General features: G+C 41.2%; 2 pseudogenes; both read left to right on the top strand.

Annotated features, from left to right (window-relative positions):
• Positions 1-318: 318 nt before the first annotated feature.
• Positions 319-1,352, top strand: LOC148199351 (uncharacterized; annotated as a pseudogene).
• A 2,766-nt stretch (positions 1,353-4,118) lies between these two features.
• Positions 4,119-21,774, top strand: LOC148199352 (uncharacterized; annotated as a pseudogene).
• The last annotated feature ends 708 nt before the right edge of the window (positions 21,775-22,482 follow it).

Below are 22,482 nucleotides of genomic sequence, written 5' to 3' on the forward strand. Positions count from 1 at the left end.
GATGATATGTTGCGAGTGGTGGTTGTAGATATTAAAGATTCGTCTACTCTTTTTCCTCTGCCTGATGAGGAGGTTCAAACAGTGGGACAAGCTCCAGGAAATTTTATCATTTGGCTACCCAGATTGGCAAAGCCAATTTTAGTAAGTATTTCTATTCATATTTTCCTTAATTACTTATGTATTTGTTGTATTTGGATGCATATAATATTGGACTTATTTTGTGGTCAAATGTAGGACGTTTCTAAGAAGACAAACATTGTTACACCTCCTCAACCACAATTGTCTCCTCTCTAACAACTTGGTGCAACGATAGTCACAATGGGGAATAAAACTATTGAGATAGATATGTCTCCTGAACTCACATGCAAGACGACTACCACCACTTTATTTGTATGTCATAGGGATATTTGTGAAATTGTCATCGGTAATGATCTCCTCTCTACAACAGTCCTACAACTTTGAAATTTGTAAGTAAACCTTCACAAATCATGAAAATACTATCATATTGCATTCGTGTATTTATTTTAACATTATTTGTTCATATTGAAGGTATTTGCATCACCTCTGCATCGAGAGAAGGAATGCTACTATCTATGGATTTCTTGATCCTTTTATAATTCAAAGTGTAGGAAATAAATCAGAGGAGGTGCAAAAGTACTTGATAGAAATGTTTGAAAAAGATGGTAAAGAGGTCTATTTAGCACCTTACTTGCATAAGTTCATAATTTTTGAATTTTTCATGACTAGTTTAAAAGTTTCTTTTAATTAATATTATTCTAACTTGTAGGGGTCATTGGCAATTACTAGTTAATCTTCCTGATCATTCTCTTGTAGTTCTCTTATGTTCCTTGCATAAGAAAGCTAACACATTGTCCATCAAAAATATATTAGAGGCATAAGTTTTCCTTTCTATTTTGATTCCTTCCTATATTATTATTATGATGTAATGGATGTCTAACTTTTGTATAGGTCTTTGGAAGCTCATTCAAGGTTGTGGGGTGTTCCATCTGTTTCTAGGAAGAAGATGCAAATAATCACACCTAATGTAAGAGAAGTTGACATTCCTTTGTTTTGTGTTTTGTGATTGCTATTTTTATGAGGAATTGGCTGTGTTGTTGGTTTTGTGAAATTTGGTTTAGCAAAATATACAAAGCTACATGGTGCAAAGGCTAGCTAGAGTATAATCTGATATTTTGTGTCCTTGGTTTGAATGAGTCTTATTATGTGTATTTAATTTGCAGTGTCGACGTCAATTGGGCAGTTATAAGTGTGAGTATTATGTAATGAAACACATGCATACCATTATTTGCACATACATTACTAAATCATGGAATAAGGTATTAAAATACTAATTGTTTCGGTAGGGATTTGTAGGACCGAGAGACTAACCTTGCTGACATGTCTTTGCCGCCTTTGGACGTCTATGCCACTCGCTTTCCTGCAATATGGACCGCTCGCTTGTCCTTCGATGGGTCACTCGCACTCCTTCAGTTCGCACCGTTCCTTCTCCTTCACCAGCAAAGGGGCCATGTACCTGCAGAAGGCACTCCGACGCTCAAGTTAGGTGTAGGTTATGGAGCCTTAATTCTCAAGAAAGTGATTTTGTTATCATTGTGAACTATTTTCGAGTGTGAGTAGAACGTACCTGGCTTTTAGCCTTGAGCCTGTATTTATAGGTTATCATAAGCCTAATAAAATATAAACAGACTTACCTTAAAATCATGTCGGTTGCTCGTAAACAACTTTATGAATATCTTTAATCAGATATCTTTGATTATTTTATCCTCTGCTGGATTGTTAACCTAATAACTAAAATGTTGGCCCAATTGTGGCCCATCACCTTTTAACCTGGTTTGATCTGGTTGACGAGTGCTGCTATAGTAGATAGATCGAACGGTCTTGGATGTTAACTGTTCGATCCCTACTTATATACTATACATATGCCCCCCAAGTCCGAGTTAATCGTTCGGCTTTAGCCATGATTAACTATATGACTTATGAGTTTGAGGGAGGCTGTATTTGCCGTATTGGAGAGCGTGCTTCTAGGCGTTGCTCATTTGTAGACCGATCGGCGGACTTTATGAGTTTTTGTTTTGAACTTTGCCATAGGTCGAGCGGTAAATGATGGGAGTCCTTTCTAGAACTTTTTTCCCCTGATGAGTGCATATTTATGCCTACATTTATGCTTTAAAATTCAAATTTTTGATGAGATAATTGTGCTTAAATGGTCGATTTTAAGTGAATTTGTGATGATTGGAGTTGTTGGGTTTGAGAATAAAAAGGGATTTAAAAAGTGAGTTTTAGCGTATAAATTATTCTTGGATATTATAATATTTATTTGTGCAGCTGAAATTAAAGCTTTGTTGGTTCAAATTGCAAATTAAAGCCCAAAATCAGATTTTATTTGATAAACATTGTACAGATGGGCCAATAGACATACTTTACCCTTGTACCTCCTAAAATTGCTACATACACTCCTAATTCTGAAACAGGCCAACAACCAAGCCCAAACACTAAGCCATTTTTCCTACACCTCCCTAAGTTTCCTATTCCTATCCCTCCTAAACTAGACTCCGCTAGATCATGCCACGTGTCCAAATCCTCCCCACACAGATCTAGCCAACCACATGCCGCCACATCACCTCCATTGCCACATCATCATCTTCTCTAATAGAGAAACCCTAATTCCCAACCCTAAATGTCAACTGTCGCTGCGCCGCTCCGCCACCAACCTTAGCGCCATCGAGCTGTCACGCACAACTGTCGTCGGCACCATCTTGCTGCAACCATGCGCCGCCAACAGCACCACCATGACCACCGTGAGAGCACTCTCTCCTTCGCGCAAGAGTTCGAAGTCGCTGCAACATCCACCTTCATCGCGCCATTAACGGCGACGCCACCATCAACACGCGTCAACCTTCACCGTGAACCTCTATGGCCGTCGCAACCTTCACAACACAACAAACAACAAACAGATCCACCTCTTCCGCTCGCACAACAATCGCAAATCGCGATTCCACCATGGACGCCATGGACGCCATCAACGAGCATCATCGCCGCAAGACCTCCGTCATGCACAGTCGTCGTTCTTCACCTCCGCTCCATCGTGAGTTCCACCGTGACAGTCTCCTCAACATTCTCGCGCCGCCGCACCGCCACCTTCCTCCATGGCAACCAATATCTTCCTCGCGTTGCCGGAGTGGAAGACCGCCACGAAACCCCACCATCGCGAGACCTAGCCGCTGCTATCTTCTCCATTGACGCAATCATCAACACCAACACAACGCTTCCATCGTCCGCTAGCACCTCCTCCAAGCCAGCATCCAAAACGCCCACCACTTGCACTCAGAAAACCAAACAATCCAGCAGGCCGAAGCCTCCATGGTCTCACGTAAAGAAGAATGCGTTCTCTCTTTCGCGGCAACGACAAGCCTTTTCCCCGAATCTGCAAAACCCTAATTTTGGGTGGGACAGGGGCTGACACGTGGCGACCTCCCATTGGCCACGACCATAGGAGTCAAAGCTGGTCAACAAGCCTTCTCTGGTCAAAGTCTGGTCAAACAGGGACTTCTGGTGCAATTTTGGGAAATTCAGAAGGGCTAAAGTGCAGATAGAAGAAATTTCAAGGTATTTGTGCAATTTTGGAAAGTCAGAAAAGCTAAAAGATAAAATTCAGTTGTTGAATTAATTTAATTTGGGAATATCAACAGAAAATATCTTCCAAATAATGTTATAATTATCTAAATGTTTTAGTTATTTGGAAGATATAAGAAAAAAGATTCTGTCAAATGAATATTTAGAGTCCAAGCCCAATTAGGCCCTATTGTCAACACTCAATTTTGTTCGGGTTGTAAAAAAATTTCTATTTTTATTGGTTATTTATTATTTTCCTTTTATTTTATTTCACCTTTTTGTTTTATTCTATTTTTATGTATTTAGATTTTTGCTTTTAATTCAATTTCTATTTTTCTTATATTCATTTTGTTTTAATAGAGTTAATTAATCAAAATAATTAAAAAATTGAAAAATAAAATTAAAATTAAAAATAATGAAAATAAATAAAATAAAATTGAAATAAAAAAATAAAAAATAAAAAAAACGTGGAAAAGGGGGAGAGGATGAATGGGACGCGTGTCTGGAATGAGGGGGACAAGGTGGTTAAGGGAATATTTTTCGAAGATTTTTTGGAAGGAGAAAGGAGAGGAGACCAGGTGGTTAGGCGGAGATTTCCAAGATTTTTGGAAAGAAGAAAAGGAGGTTTTGATAGCTCTGTTGATGATCTTGGATCATCCATCGCTGAGGAATTTTTGACCATTTTTTGCACCGGCAGAGAACGAAAAACGCCAGCTACAAAGGTGAGAGATCATCGGAGACGAAGCAGAAAAGGCAAGCAGAGCTACAAGAGGTAAGCACTCACTCGTGTGGATGTAATCATGTAAGTTTGCTGCATTATACTTCATTTTTTATGCTTGAAGTCGCCTTGCTTGAATATGTATCGTGGTAGGAGTCTTCCCCTTTCTCTATTCTACATTCTTACTGAAAATTTTCATCACCTTTCTTTAAGAACCCCTGCACATTGGAGCTCTGAAAATCCCTTTGGTGTCAATCCGTTTCAAAATACTTGAGCATCACGAGTTCTCCCAATTTCAACATTCTTTAATGCCTCTGTTCACCCCCAACCAACAACAAAATTGAATCATTAAGCAGAAATTCATACACAACCTATAATTCCTTTCCTCTGCAAGAAGAAGAAACAACCACCACACTGGTCTCACATAGCCAAAAAGCTCCAACTCACTCACTTCCAAGCCTCCACTAGGCTCCCATCATCATCTCGCCAACCCATTTTTACGTATGATATTCCTAGAGTTAGTAGAGATCTCACACAGAACACTACGTAATGAAACCAATGGTACCTGTCCTCTATTCATCCCTCACTTGCGCCAAATGAAACGAACCATTTAAAGTTAAATGCAAATACCTTAGTGTGGGTTTCAATTTCTTGAGTTTTAGAAGAATACAAGAGGGAATTTCCATAAAATTTCTTCCGTAAGCCATAAGCCATTTTTTCTCCTCATTCGAAAGTTGCAAGGACCCCATTTAACCTCACCGGCAGCGGCTGGTCTAGGTGGGGTCAGGAAGAGTTCATCCCAGGGAGTGCGTTTTCGTCATTCACGAGAAGGGAAAGAGAGAGTTGAACGCCGCAATCGGCGGTAGCTCCGGTGGAGTGTGGTGTCGCTGGCGACGTCGAGACTAATAGAAGGAGGTGGCGGTGGCTGGTTCCAGCCGAGGTGGCGGCAGCGTGCCTCCCAGATTTAGGGTTTTCCTGGTCAGAGAGAAAGAAACTTGGGTCTCTGGAGAGTGTGTGAGATAAGAGAGGGAGCTTACGGGAGGGTGTTGGATCTGAGTGGGTGAGGAATGGAAGGGAAGATACTGAACCCCTAGGAGATTCTAGGTTAGAAGCCACCCGGGTGGGCCAAGCCCAGAACGAACGCACGTCATTAGGCCTTTTTCGAACGTTCGTCATCCAGCCACATTTTCCCAACGAACGCTCGTCCCAAACGAGCGCTCGTCATTCGTTCGTCATCCCGCCTCATCATCCCAATGAACGGTCGTCCATAACGAGCGTTCGTCATCCAACCTCATCTTCACAACGAACGCTCGTCCCAAACGAGCGCTCGTCATTCGGTCTCCACTTCCCACATCTTCCCAACGAACGCTCGTCCATAACGAGCGTTCGTCATCCAGCCTCATCTTCACAACGAACGCTCGTCCCAAACGAGCGCTCGTCATTCAGTCTCAGCTTCCCAACGAACGCTCGTCCATAACGAGCGTTCGTCATCCAGCCACATCTTCCCAACGAACGCTCGTCCATAACGAGCGTTCGTCATCCAACCTCATTTTCCCAACGAACGCTCGTCCCAAACGAGCCCTCGTCATTCATTCGTCATCCAACCTCATTTTCCCAACGAACGCTCGTCCCAAACGAGCGCTCGTCATTCGGCTTCCACTTCCCACAGCTTCTCAACGAACGCTCATCCCCAACGAGCGCTCGTCGACTAGCCTCCTCTTCTCAGCGTCCGTTCGTCACATCATCCAATGAACGCTCGTCATCTACCTTACTGTACTCAACGTACGTTCGTCGTATCACCCAACGAACGCTCGTCATTCAGTCTATTTTTCTCAACGTACGTTCGTCACCTCTCCACAACGAGCGCTCGTGACTCTGAATCTTTTCCTAACGTACGTTCGGCCTTTACCACGGACCGTTCGTTATCCAAGCTTTTAGACTGACCGTTCGACATTATATTATTTTTATTTTGGTACCCCTATTTTTATTATTATTTAATTATTCATTTGCCTTTTTATTTATCTTATTTCATTTCATTTTAATTTTATTACTTTATCTTATTTATTTCTTTTAAATATCCAATTATTTCAAAATATATATATATATATATATATATATATATATATAATAATTTTACTTATATACATATATAAAATAGAAAATTACAAAAATTTGTTTTAAAGGTTAAGCACACGTGTGACCGCTCGCGTCGTCCTTGTGCTAAAAACCTTTTCTTCTTCTTTAAATAAATTTACAAAAGAAATAGTTTTGAAGGTTAAGCACACGTGTGACCGCTCGCGTCGTCCTTGTGCTAAAAACCTTTTCTTCTTCTTTAAATAAATTTACAAAAGAAATACGTTTTGAAGGTTAAGCACACGTGTGACCGCTCGCGTCGTCCTTGTGCTAAAAACCTTTTCTTTTCTTAAATAAAATTTCAAAAAATACGTTTAAAGGTTGAACACTCGTGTGATCGTTCGCATCGTCCTAGTGTTCAATACTTTTCTCTCTTATTTACGTAATATTAAACGAGGGTACGAGTGCTCGTGCGATCGTCCGCATCAGCCTAGCACTCAATACTCTCAAGTCTTCCTAAATAAGTAAATAACGGTATGAGTGCTCGTGCGATCGTCCGCATCAGCCTAGCACTCAATACTCTCAAGTCTTCCTAAATAAGTAAATAACGGTATGAGTGCTCGTGTGATCGTCCGCATCGTCCTAGTGCTTCATATCGTTATTTCTCTTTTTTAAAAAAAAGATGATTAAAAATATTTAAATATCATTTTAAAGGTATGAGTACTCGTGTGACCGTTCGCGTTGGCCTAGTACTCATTACCTTCTTTTTCTCAAAAATTTTAAAAAACATAAAATCTCCAAAAATTAAAAACATCTGCTTTTCCAAACAACAAACAATCTCTTAACTAGAACTACGTAACCCTGATTTCTCATTTTGAATGAGAATACGTAGGAGCAAGGTCAATCCTTGTCGGGCCCAAAAAACTAAAAAAATATGTTTTGTTTATTTAGAATTTTATTTTAGGGGATAATTAAACATTTTGAAAAACCACATCATATTCGTGCATTTAGTTAAAGTTACTGCCTTAGGGCAGGCGTTGTGGGGTGCTAACACCTTCCCCACGCGTAACCGACTCCCGAACCCAATCTTTGGTTTTCGTGGACCGTGCTTTATCGTTTTGAGGTTTTTCCATAGTTTTCCATAATAAACTATGGTGGCGACTCCAAATCTCTTTTTAAAACCCATTTCTTTTTGGATCGTCGTCCCGTCGTGATTCCGGTTGCGACAGATGGCGACTCCACTGGGGACCTTTAGAGAGTCGAGGCATTTAATTAGATGCGCGAATTTGGTGTGGTTTTGCTTATGTGTTTTTCTTTCCCTTTTCTCTATCTATGCTTGATATTTAGAATAACTGCAATAACTGTGGAATATTGAACCCTAGGGTAGACAATATGTTTATATCTGCCTGGGAATTTTTCTGGTTGTTTTGCAGGTGAGGGTTTGGGTGTGCATAATTTCCTCCCTTCACACACACACTTTTGGCATATCATGAGTGGGGCCCTATACCCGGGTCTGAGCGTAGCTTAGAATTAGAGGAGTTGTGTAGCGGTGTCACTCTGGGATGTACTTCCTGTTTGGCTATCGTGAGAACTCCAGCTAGAGTCTGTTCTCTTCATATGTGTTTTCACACCTAGTTGATTACTCGACTGTTGTGGATATGCTATGAAGGGGGCCATAGCTCTAGTGACCTTTGACCTTTAGGTTCAGGAAATCATCCTTGTGAGATTGCATATACTTGACCTTGAACTCAAAGCAATGAACCTTTGGTAGGGCACGATGGGAGGAATATATGCTTCTGTAACCCTCACACTGTTCATGTTTTTTTATGATATTACATTTCATACCATGCATGTGCTTTGTTTTGTCATGTTATTTTATTATCATGCATCATATTCATACATCATTTAGTAACATGTTAATTTTAAGGGAAATCACAGGTACCTACTTGACTTCATACGAGATGGATGTTAACACAAGATCCGATGCTACATGGCACACCGACTCTTCCGATTTAAGAAAGAAGTATAGTCTAAGGACCCATGTTGGAAATTTGACCGGGCTGGTAAACTTGGGCAAAAGACTTAAGACGATAAAGAGAGAAACCTTTCAGAGAAGATATGGAAATTTGTTGAATTTAATGGAGGTTGAAGTACAAATACCCGCTATCACAGCCTTGGCACAATATTATGATTCTCCGCTTCGATGTTTCACATTTCAAGACTTTCAGTTGGCGCCAACCATAGAAGAGTTCGAGTATATCTTGGGTTTGCCACTGGAAGGCACCACTCCCTATCAACATTTAGAGCATCATGCCTCTATACCCACCATTGCTACCATCATGAAATTACATCCCAAGGAGCTTGAAGACAGGATGATGATGAGGAACCAAGTGCATGGGTTATCACAGGGATATCTAGAGCAGTATTTACATCACTTGGCTGATAAAGAGGATTGGGAAACTTTCATGGATGTATTAGCCCTCACCATATATGGCATTGTCTTGTTTCCCAAAATAGAAGAATTTGTGGATTACACCGCGATAGACGTCTTCGTGGCGAGTAAAACTAGATCAGAGAATCCTGTAACAGCAGTTCTTGCGGATGTTTATGGGACTTTGAGTTTTTGCCATGAGAGAAAGGGAAAGAAGATTCTTTGTTGCTTACCGGCGTTGTATACATGGATGACAACGCGCGTGTTTAAGGAGATGGTCGACATCAAGAGTCTATCGGAGACTTTGTCACACCAAGGGCTTAAAGGTAAAGGAGGAAACGATTGGGCCCGATTCCTTGGCGGCTTGAGCGAAAGAAGTATAAAATGGCGCCTTCCTTGGCTCGGAAATAAACTAGCTATACAACATTGTGGTAGTTTTCCTAATGTACCTCTCATAGGTGCCCGGTACTGTATCAATTACAACCCCCTTTTGGTGCAAAGACAATTTGGGCATCCTATAAAAGGGGCACCTTCATCAGATTACCTTGCTACCCTATTCATTTATTACGAAGACGGGCATTTCATCGAATTGTTAAGAAAGGTTAAAAGCGCCTGGGAAAATGTTGTTCGAGCAGAGAAGGACTTGAGGGATGGAGTAGTGGATAGCAGGGTTAGTTATCACACCTGGATTCTGGAGAGAGTGAAAGTAGTCAAATTGCCTTTTAAGCCAATCAAAGATCAATCAGCTAGTGAAGGACCATCTCAAGCCCCAGAAAGTGAAGAGGTGCAACAATTGAAGGCTGAGATGGAGAAATTGAAGGTGAGAAATGCTAGGTTGGAGAATGAATTACAAAGAGCGCGTAATGATCTTGTGGATATGAGAAGTGATAATGAAGAAAAGTCGCGAGCTTATGAAAACATTTTCAAAAGCCAGAAGGCTGAGAGGGATTACACATTTCGAGTGAAACAGGATCTAGCGGCTGCAAGTAAGGAATTATCCATGAGGGTAAATGAGAAGAAGGTGGCTTTAGAAGAGGGAAAGCAGTGGAAGCACCTTTACGAAGAAGCCAAAAGAGATAAACGAGAAGCCTTGAAGAGGCTAAGAGAAGCGCAGGTGCAGGTAGAAAAAGCGGGGCATGAGATGAAAGAGATGGCCATGTCGTTTGAGGCGGATATGAACCGGGAGCGTTGGAAGCTAGCAGAAGCAGAAGAAGAGCATCGAACTCTGATAAAACAAATGGAGGAATATATTGAGGAACAGGAGGAGCAATGGAGGTCGATAGAATTTGAAGAAAGGCATCAGGCCTTGATAAAGCAAATGAAAGAGCACATCGCAGAGCAAGAAATGGCTGTAAAGCACTGGAAGGAAAGCTTATCTCAGTTGGCTGCTTTGGCAAATGGGGCAATTGAAGACATCCCCAGGATGGTGTCGAATGCTGAAGCTAGTACTCATTTTCGTAATTCACCAGCGGAAATAGAATTGTTTATTAATCATTGTAAATGGTTGGTGGTAGAGATGAAATCTTTCATTGCCCGGGCGCGAGATTGATGTACATCAGAATTATGCGTTTTGTTCTTTAGACTATGTAATGGATCAAATTTTCTTTAAATGAAAGATAAGGGATGTTTGTTTGGTATCGGCTTGTCTTAATTTTCCATCAGTATTGTCATCGTTATCCTGTGATTTCCACTTATCACTAGCATGCATCATGTTTTCTTTTGTTTTGCATTTTTCATCCTTATCTAATTTAATTTAATAAAAAATAATAATCAGCAGTACAAGTGAGAAAACAACGGCAAATTTTCCACGACATCCGTACAGGACCAGAGCTAACTCGAAGGTCATGCAGAATTGGGAGCAGTCACACGAATCTATTAAGGCTGATGTCAGCCAGTTGAAGGATCAAATGGCCCAGATTTTGGCGGCCCTCGAAGCCCTGAAGACTACGGGAGGGGCGGCGTCTTCGCAAGTTGAGGGAAATGCTCAATATTACCCTCCGTTGTTCAATGCTGGGAGCCAATCTGTTTCGTTCCCAATGTATGGATTGCCTCCAGGTTACACCCCACCTGTGGGAGAATACACAGAAGGGGAGCAGACTTCATTCTCTTTCCCTACCACTGCTAACGTACCGCCAATCAGTACTCAGGGACCTGTTGTAATGTCTGCACCTATGGTAAATGAAGGGATGCATGCAAGCATGACTGATGGAATACGAGTAACCCCGGTGCCACCTGTGATTACCGGAGAGGGCTTTTCTACAAGGGCTGCGCCATATACTTCGTTTCAGGGGGTAACTAGTAATGTTGATGGGGCAAAGGATAAACTTGAGAGCCTAGAGGCAAGATTGAGGGCTGTGGAGGGGTATGAAAGTTATGGATTTGGGGATGTTTCTAGATTGAGCTTGGTTCCTGGCGTCAAAATTCCACATAAGTTTAAAGCGCCAGATTTTGAGAAGTATAAGGGAAATACATGCCCTAAGAGCCATCTGACCATGTTTTGCAGAAAGATGGCCGCATATGCTTACGATGAGCAGCTGCTCATTCATGTTTTTCAAGATAGTTTGGCTGGAGTGGCATTAAACTGGTATACACATTTGGAGCCGACTCGAATTCGTTGTTGGGCGGACTTGGCTGATGCTTTTGTGAAGCAGTACATATACAATACACATGTCGCGCCAGATCGTTTGCAGCTGCAAAACATGTCGAAGAAAGACAACGAAACTTTTAAGGAGTATGCTCAACGGTGGAGGGAATTGGCTGCACAAGTTGAGCCACCTTTGTATGATAAAGAAATGGTGGCCATGTTTGTAAATACACTTCAACCACCATTTTATGAACATATGGTGGGAAATGTATCTTCAAATTTTGCCGATATCATCGTGATAGGCGAGCGAATAGAGATCGGGTTGAAAAATGGGAAGATTGCATATGGCTCGTCGGCGGGTGCAAATTCCAAAAAACCCAATTTCAACTCAGGGAAAAGAAAGGAGGGAGATGTGCATGCAACATCTGCAACCCCCGTGTGGAGAGGTCAGGCTCCCACTCATAACTATCGACCATACTCGGGTCAACATCCACATGCAGCTAACGCGTCATTTGGTCATCAAATTAGGCCTCAACAACAACCGGGGTACTATCAACCACAATACATCCCGACGAATAATTGGAGGGGAGGGGCAAATGTAGGTTCCAATATGAATGTGGGTCCAAATGCTTATCCAAGAAGGAACCAAGAAAGAAATTATGTTAACTTTACCCCAATTCCTACCACTTATACGGAATTATTGCCTCATCTTATCAAACAAGGTCTGGTTGTCGTTTGTCCCCTGAAGCCTTTGCAGCCTCCGTACCCAAGAGGCTATGATGCAGATGCAAAGTGTAGTTATCATGGAGGGGCCGCTGGTCATTCCACTGAGAGGTGTCTGGCTTTCAAGCATAAAGTGCAGACTCTAATTGATTCTGGGTGGTTAAAGTTCCAAGAGGATAAGCCTAATGTCGAGGCCAATCCTTTATCAGGGCATGGAAGTGTTTCGACGAATGCTGTCGAAGTGAAAGAACATGAGCTGGTGAGAAATGTGAAAGAAGTCAAGAGCTCTAGGAGGTTTATTTTGGAGGCATTGCTGAAAGTGGGTATCTTGAAGGGTGATTATGATGAGAGTATGGCATGCGCGCTCCACCCAGATGCTGAGCACTCTATTGAGGAGTGTATTAAGTTTGAAGAAATTCTGCAAGACCTGCTAGATCGTGGTCTGATGCAGGTATGTTACAAGAGGGAGGAGGGAGATGTATTTGCACAAACTGGTGATGAATCCGGCATGATTGTACCAGAACCATTGGTGATTCGTTTCACTAAGACTACCTCTATCCCACCAACTCAAGGAAGGTCGCCTGTGGTTATCCATGTACCAGCCCCTTTTCCTTACAAGAACGAAAAAGCCGTCCCATGGAGATATGGGACGCATGCGTCAGGCGAAACGCAAAGCGTTGACCCTGTCGTCAAAAACATATCAGGGATAGGGGGAATGACTAGGAGTGGTCGAATTTTCACATCACCAGAGTTGGCTTGAGAAAGGGTTAATGATAAGGAAGCAACGATGGCCGCGAAGGCAAAAGAATTCTTAAAGGGGAAAGGTGCACAGACAGAGGAGATCCCCGACAAGGAAGAGAGGAGAGAGGTTTCTGAAGAGGAGGCGTGTGAATTTTTAAAATTCATACAACAAAGTGAATATAAGGTGGTGGAACAGTTAAACCGTATGCCTGCTCGTATATCCTTGTTAGACTTGCTTATGCATTCGGCATCACACAGAAAGTTGCTAATGAAGATACTCAGTGAGGCTCACGTGGAGCAAGGTATTTCGTTGAATAAATTCGAAGGTATTGTTGGCAATATTGTTGCTAATAATTATCTCACTTTTACGGATGATGAGATACCAGCTGAGGGAAGAGGGCATAACAAGGCTCTTCACGTCTCTGTGAAATGCCTGGATCATGTTATTGCGCGTGTTTTAGTGGACAATGGGTCCTCCTTGAATGTCATGCCGAAAGCAACTCTGGAAAAGCTACCTTGCGAAGGAATGCATATGAGGCCAAGTTCAATGATTGTGAGGGCGTTTGATGGCAGTAAAAGAGAAGTGATGGGAGAAGTGGATTTACCAATGCAAGTTGGCCCATGCGTTTTTCAAATAACATTCCAGGTTATGGATATCCTGCCAGCTTATAGTTGTCTGTTGGGGCGCCCATGGATTCATTCGGCGGGAGTTGTGCCTTCTACACTACACCAGAAGTTGAAGTATGTGATAGGAGATAAGCTGGTGATAGTATCAGGAGAAGAGGATCTTCTTGTGAGTGGGCCATCATCCACGCGCTACATCGAGGCGGCTGAAGAAGCTCTCGAGACAGCCTTCCAATCGTTGGAAATTGTGGGAAATGCTTGTGTGGAACCGTTTCCAGTAAAACCTCGTCTATCATGTGCTTCTATTATGATGGCCAAGATTATGCTAAAAGAGGGCTATATATATGGGGAAGGTTTGGGCAAATATCGGCAGGGGCGAGCGTTCCCTCTAGAAATCGTTGAAAACAAGAACAGATATGGCTTGGGGTACAAACCTACCAAAGAAGACAGGAAAAGGATGATTGAAGAAAGAAAAGGGCGCAGTCTGGCCCGTGCAGAAAGACGAGGGCCCAGAGAGAGCAAAATTCACATTGTTGACATCAAGGAAAGTTTCCGCAGTGCTGGGTGGATCAACACTGGCCAGATAGCAGCTGTGGAGGATGAAGACAGGCCTCAAAGTTCGAGCTTTGTGTGGGCTTGCTCCCCTGATACTCAACTCAACAATTGGGAAACACTGGATTTACCTGTGATGCTTAATGTGAACAAAATGTAATAGTTTTAATTAAGCTTATAGTTTCGATTGAGGCTTTAAAACTGAGGTTTCGTGGATTTATTCTTTTTACTTTTCACTCGGCGTGATAATAAAGTTGCATTTCATCATCATTTGGCATTTTTCTTTGTTTATCTTATTTATTTATACTTTTTCATAAATTTAAATGATGCAGATGTGACAATGATTGTTTTGAAAATAATGATATCAATGTTCCTAATTTTGAGCACCCTATCAATAATACGGAAGATGATTTCGAAGATGATGTGGAACCCTCTCCAGAATTGTTGAGATTAGTGGAACAAGAATCTAAGGAGATAAAACCCCATCAGGAGGAGATTGAAATACTCAACTTGGGAGAGAAGGATGAGATATAGGAAGTGAAAATCGGTACTAGTATGAAAACGGAAGTGAGGGAAAGATTGCGTGCCCTATTGAAGGAGTTTAAAGATGTGTTCGCATGGTCTTACAATGACATGCCGGGTCTGGATACTGATATTGTGCAGCATAGGCTCCCACTCAAGCCAGAATGCCCTCCAGTCAAGCAAAAACTAAGAAGAATGAAGCCGGAAATGTCACTAAAAATTAAAGAGGAGGTCCAAAAGCAATTTGACGCAGGATTTTTGGCTGTGGCAAGATACCCACAATGGGTAGCGAATGTTGTACCAGTGCCTAAGAAGGATGGGAAAGTTCGAATGTGTGTTGACTATCGTGATTTGAATCGTGCAAGTCCGAAGGATAATTTCCCGTTACCACACATCGATACTCTGGTTGATAATACGGCCAAATTTTCGTTATTTTCGTTCATGGATGGATTCTCGGGATATAATCAAATTAAAATGGCACCGGAAGATATGGAAAAAATGACCTTTATCACATTATGGGGAACATTCTGTTATAAGGTGATGTCTTTCGGACTCAAGAATGCTGGGGCAACATACCAAAGGGCAATGGTGACACTTTTTCATGATATGATGCATAAGGAAATTGAAGTTTATGTGGATGACATGATTACAAAGTCTGAATCAGAAGAGGAGCATATTTTCAATCTAAGGAAATTATTTGAGAGGCTGAGAAAGTACAAACTCAGATTAAATCCTGCCAAATGCACGTTTGGAGTAAAGTCTGGAAAATTGTTGGGCTTCATTGTCAGTCAAAGAGGGATAGAAGTTGATCCGGACAAAGTAAGAGCGATAACGGAAATGCCTGCGCCCAGAACAGAAAAGGAGGTTCGAGGTTTTTTGGGAAGATTGAACTACATTGCTAGGTTCATCTCCCAATTAACTGCTACTTGTGAACCAATGTTCAAGTTACTACGGAAAAATCAGGCCGTAGTCTGGAATGAAGATTGTCAAGTTGCTTTTGAAAAGGTCAAACAATACCTGCAGGACCCTCCTGTATTGCGTCCACCTATGCCAGGAAGACCGCTCATTTTGTATTTGACCGTATTGGATAATTCAATGGGTTGTTTATTGGGTCAGCATGATGAAGACGGGAAAAGAGAGCATGCTATATATTACTTGAGCAAAAGATTCACAGATTGCGAACAACGATATTCGTCGTTAGAGCGAACTTGTTGTGCACTGGCGTGGGCTACTCATCGTCTAAGGCAATACATGTTGAGCCACTCTACTTGGTTGATATCCAAGATGGATCCTATCAAGTATATTTTCGAAAAGCCTGCTCTCACTGGAAGGATAGCTCGATGGCAGATGCTATTGTCAGAGTACGACATTGTATATGTTACTCAGAAATCTATCAAGGGTAGCGCTTTAGCGGAATATTTAGCCCATCAACCCATTAGTGATTATCAGCCAATGCAACCTGAATTTCCTGATGAAGATATCATGGCTTTATTTGCTGAGAACAAAGAGGACAAAGATGAAAAAGCCTGGACGGTATTATTCGATGGGGCCTCGAATGTAATGGGGCATGGAATAGGGGCAGTGCTTATCTCTCCTAAGAATCAATACATTCCAATGACGGCAAGGTTGTGTTTTAATTGCACGAATAATATCGCAGAATATGAAGCCTGTGCCATGGGAATTCGAGCAGCTATAGAGTCTAAAGCAAAAATTCTGGATGTATATGGAGATTCAGCTTTGGTCATCCATCAATTGAAGGGAGAATGGGAGACTAGGGATACTAAATTAATTCCATACCAAGCTTACATCAGGGGATTAATTGAGTATTTCGATTCCATCACGTTTAATCATATACCACGAGAAGATAATCAATTAGCAGATGCATTGGGTACCTTGTCATCGATGTTTGAAGTTGATCAAGATGCAGAATTGCCAATGATTGAAATGAAGAGTCATGCGAAGCCAGCGTATTGTCATTTCATCGAAGAGGAGGTAGATGGTAAACCCTGGTACTTTGATATCAAGCATTATCTTAGGACCCGAGAATATCCAGAGAAGGCATCAGAAAACGACAAAAGGGCGTTAAGGAGGTTGGTTGGCAGTTTCATTTTGAGTGGGGATATTCTATATAAGAGGAATCATGATATGGTTCTCCTTAGATGCGTAGATGCAAAAGAAGCCGAGCTGATACTAAAAGAAGTACACGAGGGTACATTTGGCACGCACATGAATGGGCACTCAATGGCCAGGAAGATACTGAGAGCGGGCTATTTTTGGTTGACTATGGAAAATGATTGCTGTACACATGTGAGAAAGTGTGAGAAATGCCAGGTATACGCAAGTAATATCAATGTTCCACCCACGACCTTGAACGTGTTGTCTGCACCATGGCCCTTTTCGATGTGGGGAATAGATGTCATCGGAGCTATAGAGCCAAAGGCATCAAATGGACACCGTTTCATATTAGTCGCAATCGACTACTTCACCAAGTGGGTTGAGGCCGCTTCTTATGCTAATGTGACCAGAAAGGTGGTGACCAAGTTCATAAAAAGGGAGTTGATTTGCAGATACGGGCTCCCTAACAGGATCATCACTGATAATGCCACTAACTTGAACAACCAGATGATGACAGAGTTATGTGAGGAGTTCAAAATTCATCATCTTAATTCTTCTCCTTATCGTCCAAAGATGAATGGGGCAGTAGAGGCTGCTAACAAAAATATCAAGAAGATTGTGCAGAAGATGGTGGTCACATATAAGGATTGGCATGAAATGCTTCCTTTTGCTTTACATGGTTATCGCACTTCGGTACGAACATCGACTGGGGCAACGCCTTTCTCACTTGTATATGGAATGGAAGCAGTACTTCCGTTTGAAGTGGAAATTCCGTCCTTACGAGTTTTAATGGAAACCCAATTAGAAGAGGCGGAATGGGTTCAAGCTCGTTTCGACCAGCTCAATCTCATCGATGAAAAGAGACTAACAGCAGTATGCCATGGACAATTGTATCAAAGAAGAATGAAGAAGGCATTTGACAAAAAGGTACACCCAAGAGAATTTCATGAAGGTGAGCTGGTGTTGAAGAAGATTCTACCCATACAGAAGGATCATAGAGGCAAATGGACTCCAAATTATGAAGGGCCATTTGTAGTGAAGAAAGCATTTTCTGGTGGGGCACTAATTCTCACGAGAATGGACGGAGAGGAGTTACCATTGCCAGTTAATTCTGATGCAGTAAAAAAGTTTTATGCATGATGATTCCGTGATAGTGGTTGCTATTAAGGGGATGTTGATATTATCGTTAAAGATTATTGTACTCTGTGTTTTTTTTAATAAATGAAGTTCGCGTAGTTCATTCATATTTTGGTTGTTTGCATTCCATCTGAAATATTGCATGTCACGCTGAGCTGTTAAGTGGTCAAAGGAAAATGAAAATGAAAATAAATAAGCGCTTGTTGATAAAAGCATCACAGGTATATCAGGTTGGTGAGCTCGGTCCTGGAGGATGTCGAAAAAGGAAAACGAAAAAAAAAGGTCACATGTTGAGTTTGTTGTTAATAAAGTTGTCAAGGACATAGTATTTTCGAAAAAGGAGTTTTGAAAAAATATCGTTGGTGAGCCTTTTCCTGATTCAAGGTTTTGGGTGTAACCGGTGTTCTTTTCTTAATAAAGCATCTGCATTCACATTACTTGAACCCTAACTTTTTCGTTTCCCACAAGACGAAGGATTTCGCCATATGCCTAATATTGGGGCAGTTTTCATCATGTTACATACCACCGATAATCCATTGATTAGGGAGCAAAAAAAAAGAAAAGAAAAGAAAAGAAAAGAATGAGAAAAAAAAAGAAAAAAAAAAGGGAAAAATGAAGTTGATGTGTCAAGCACTACATAGTTTAGTTTCAGGGTTAAATTCAAGAGAAAGTCAGACAAACAAGATTCGGAGTGACGTGTGGCCGTTTTTCGTTATCCAATAGTCAAAAAACAGTTCATCCAATTGCACCCCTTTTGAGCCAAAATGCATAATTGTTTTCATCACCCTAGACAAGAATCATTAACAGGTCGACGTCAATTTAAAAGGGTACATCATAAGCATCCAAAGATGAGAAAAAATGAATGAAAAGGAAAGTATCATAAAGGATCACAACAGGGGCAACGATAAGAATGATCCAAAAGGGAAAGAAAGAAAAACAACAATAAATATGCCTGAAGTTCAAATCCCTAAAGACAGTTGACGGGACACCTTGCAAATGATTCTTGTCTAAAGACTTTAACCGTCAAACAATTATTTGGGCCTTCATTATCCTTTCTTTCAAAACCCTTTGACCTTTAACCACGGTACAAGCCCATAAAAGTCCACGCTGACTGAAGACGGTTGATCCTAATCTTTCTCACGAATTTAACTTTGAAACAAAATGATGTGGTGAACGACACAATTCAGTGTTATTTTCAAAAAAAAAAAAAAAAAAAAAAAAAGAGGTCTCCCTGTCAATCGAAGATCATCCAATTTGGGGGGAATCCTTTATACTCAAATCTTTTCACTTTTCCATTGTGCGAAATTGGGGCAGTATGGGAGCACAATATGTTAATATCACTTTTCCCCAAATGAGGGGCACACATACGTTAATTTTTGCTCACAGAAAATCATTATTCATTTGTTTTTCATAGCCATTCTTCCACATCACACAGGGTTCAAGTTAATTTGGATTGCAAAAAGCGATAAAAAGAATTTTAACTCAGGGTTACACTTTCTTCCTGCTCATTAAAGGGTTCTATACCAATCAACGTTGTTTTAAGGAATGCGTTTTGAACATACATTGTGTTTGATGACAATATTAACAATGGATTCCAAGCATGGAATTTTCAAAAAAAAAAAATAATAATAAATAAATAAATAAATAAATAAAAAAAAATAAAAAAATGATGAAAAGCGAGAGTAAAAGAAAAGACCAAAATGAAGGTCTCATGTGTCCATGCATCCATGCATCATCATGACATAACATCATCTTAGAGGAAGCGAGGAGAATTGTTTGCAAAATCTTCATGTTTTACTCGGCATTTATCAACTTTTGAAAGTTACAAATCATGGTTTTAATTTTCTGTTATCGACCCTCTGCATGGCAATGGTCGGATTTAAATTTCTGTTCTGTGAGTTTGGCCCTCTGCGAGGCAATGGTCAAATCCAGGTTTTAATTTTCTGTTATCGACCCTCTGCATGGCAATGGTCGGATTTAAATTTCTGTTCTGTGAGTTTGGCCCTCTGCGAGGCAATGGTCAAATCCAGGTTTTAATTTTCTGTTATCGACCCTCTGCATGGCAATGGTCGGATTTAAATTTCTGTTATGTGAGTTTGGCCCTCTGCGAGGCAATGGTCAAATCCAGGTTTTAGTTTTCTGTTATCGACCCTCTGCATGGCAATGGTCGGATTTAAATTTTCGTTCTGTGAGTTTGGCCCTCTGCGAGGCAATGGTCAAATCCAGGTTTTAATTTTCTGTTATCGACCCTCTGCGTGGCAATGGTCGGATTTAAATTTCTGTTCTATGAGTTTGGCCGTCTGCGAGGCAATGGTCAAATCCAGGTTTTAGTTTTTTTGTTACTGATACTTTACTTGACATTGTTCGTTTGGCATCGTGACTTGAACCATTTGGTTTTTTTTTTTTCTTCTTTCATGATTGAAACCCGGACAAAATTAGTGTCTTTATCTTTACTTAGCTTTACTTAAATAATACGAAAAGATTAAATTTTCATATTATTTAGTAATATCTAAGTAAAGAGGGGCAGCTGTCAACACTCAATTTTGTCCGGGTTGTAAAAAAATTTCTATTTTTATTGGTTATTTATTATTTTCCTTTTATTTTATTTCACCTTTTTGTTTTATTCTATTTTTATGTATTTAGATTTTTGCTTTTAATTCAATTTCTATTTTTCTTATATTCATTTTGTTTTAATAGAGTTAATTAATCAAAATAATTAAAAAATTGAAAAATAAAATTAAAATTAAAAATAATGAAAATAAATAAAATAAAATTGAAATAAAAAAATAAAAAATAAAAAAAACGTGGAAAAGGGGGAGAGGATGAATGGGACGCGTGTTTGGAATGAGGGGGACAAGGTGGTTAAGGGAATATTTTTCGAAGATTTTTTGGAAGGAGAAAGGAGAGGAGACCAGGTGGTTAGGGGGAGATTTCCAAGATTTTTGGAAAGAAGAAAAGGAGGTTTTGATAGCTCTGTTGATGATCTTGGATCATCCATCTCTGAGGAATTTTTGACCATTTTTTGCACCGGCAGAGAACGAAAAACGCCAGCTACAAAGGTGAGAGATCATCGGAGACGAAGCAGAAAAGGCAAGCAGAGCTACAAGAGGTAAGCACTCACTCGTGTGGATGTAATCATGTAAGTTTGCTGCATTATGCTTCATTTTTTATGCTTGAAGTCGCCTTGCTTGAATATGTATCGTGGTAGGAGTCTTCCCCTTTCTCTATTCTACATTCTTACTGAAAATTTTCATCACCTTTCTTTAAGAACCCCTGCACATTGGAGCTCTGAAAATCCCTTTGGTGTCAATCCGTTTCAAAATACTTGAGCATCACGAGTTCTCCCAATTTCAACATTCTTTAATGCCTCTGTTCACCCCCAACCAACAACAAAATTGAATCATTAAGCAGAAATTCATACACAACCTATAATTCCTTTCCTCTGCAAGAAGAAGAAACAACCACCACACTGGTCTCACATAGCCAAAAAGCTCCAACTCACTCACTTCCAAGCCTCCACTAGGCTCCCATCATCATCTCGCCAACCCATTTTTACGTATGATCTTCCTAGAGTTAGTAGAGATCTCACACAGAACACTACGTAATGAAACCAATGGTACCTGTCCTCTATTCATCCCTCACTTGCGCCAAATGAAACGAACCATTTAAAGTTAAATGCAAATACCTTAGTGTGGGTTTCAATTTCTTGAGTTTTAGAAGAATACAAGAGGGAATTTCCATAAAATTTCTTCCGTAAGCCATAAGCCATTTTTTCTCCTCATTCGAAAGTTGCAAGGACCCCATTTAACCTCACCGGCAGCGGCTGGTCTAGGTGGGGTCAGGAAGAGTTCATCCCAGGGAGTACGTTTTCGTCATTCACGAGAAGGGAAAGAGAGAGTTGAACGCCGCAACCGGAAGTAGCTCCGGTGGAGTGTGGTGTCGCTGGCGATGTCGAGACTAATAGAAGGAGGTGGCGGTGGCTGGTTCCAGCCGAGGTGGCGGCAGCGTGCCTCCCAGATTTAGGGTTTTCCTGGTCAGAGAGAAAGAAACTTGGGTCTCTAGAGAGTGTGTGAGATAAGAGAGGGAGCTTACGGGAGGGTGTTGGATCTGAGTGGGTGAGGAATGGAAGGGAAGATACTGAACCCCTAGGAGATTCTAGGTTAGAAGCCACCCGGGTGGGCCAAGCCCAGAACGAACGCACGTCATTTGGCCTTTTTCGAACGTTCGTCATCCAGCCACATTTTCCCAACGAACGCTCGTCCCAAACGAGCGCTCGTCATTCGTTCGTCATCCCGCCTCATCATCCCAACGAACGCTCGTCCATAACGAGCGTTCGTCATCCAACCTCATCTTCACAACGAACGCTCGTCCCAAACGAGCGCTCGTCATTCGGTCTCCACTTCCCACATCTTCCCAACGAACGCTCGTCCATAACGAGCGTTCGTCATCCAACCTCATCTTCACAACGAACGCTCGTCCCAAACGAGCGCTCGTCATTCGGTCTCAGCTTCCCACATCTTCCCAACGAACGCTCGTCCATAACGAGCGTTCGTCATCCAGCCACATCTCCCCAACGAATGCTCGTCCATAACGAGCGTTCGTCATCCAGCCACATCTTCCCAACGAACG

This window comes from Vigna umbellata, chromosome 4 (assembly GCF_029865625.1).
Source record: "Vigna umbellata cultivar VRB3 chromosome 4, Vumbellata_1.0, whole genome shotgun sequence".
Classification (NCBI taxonomy): Eukaryota; Viridiplantae; Streptophyta; class Magnoliopsida; order Fabales; family Fabaceae; genus Vigna; species Vigna umbellata.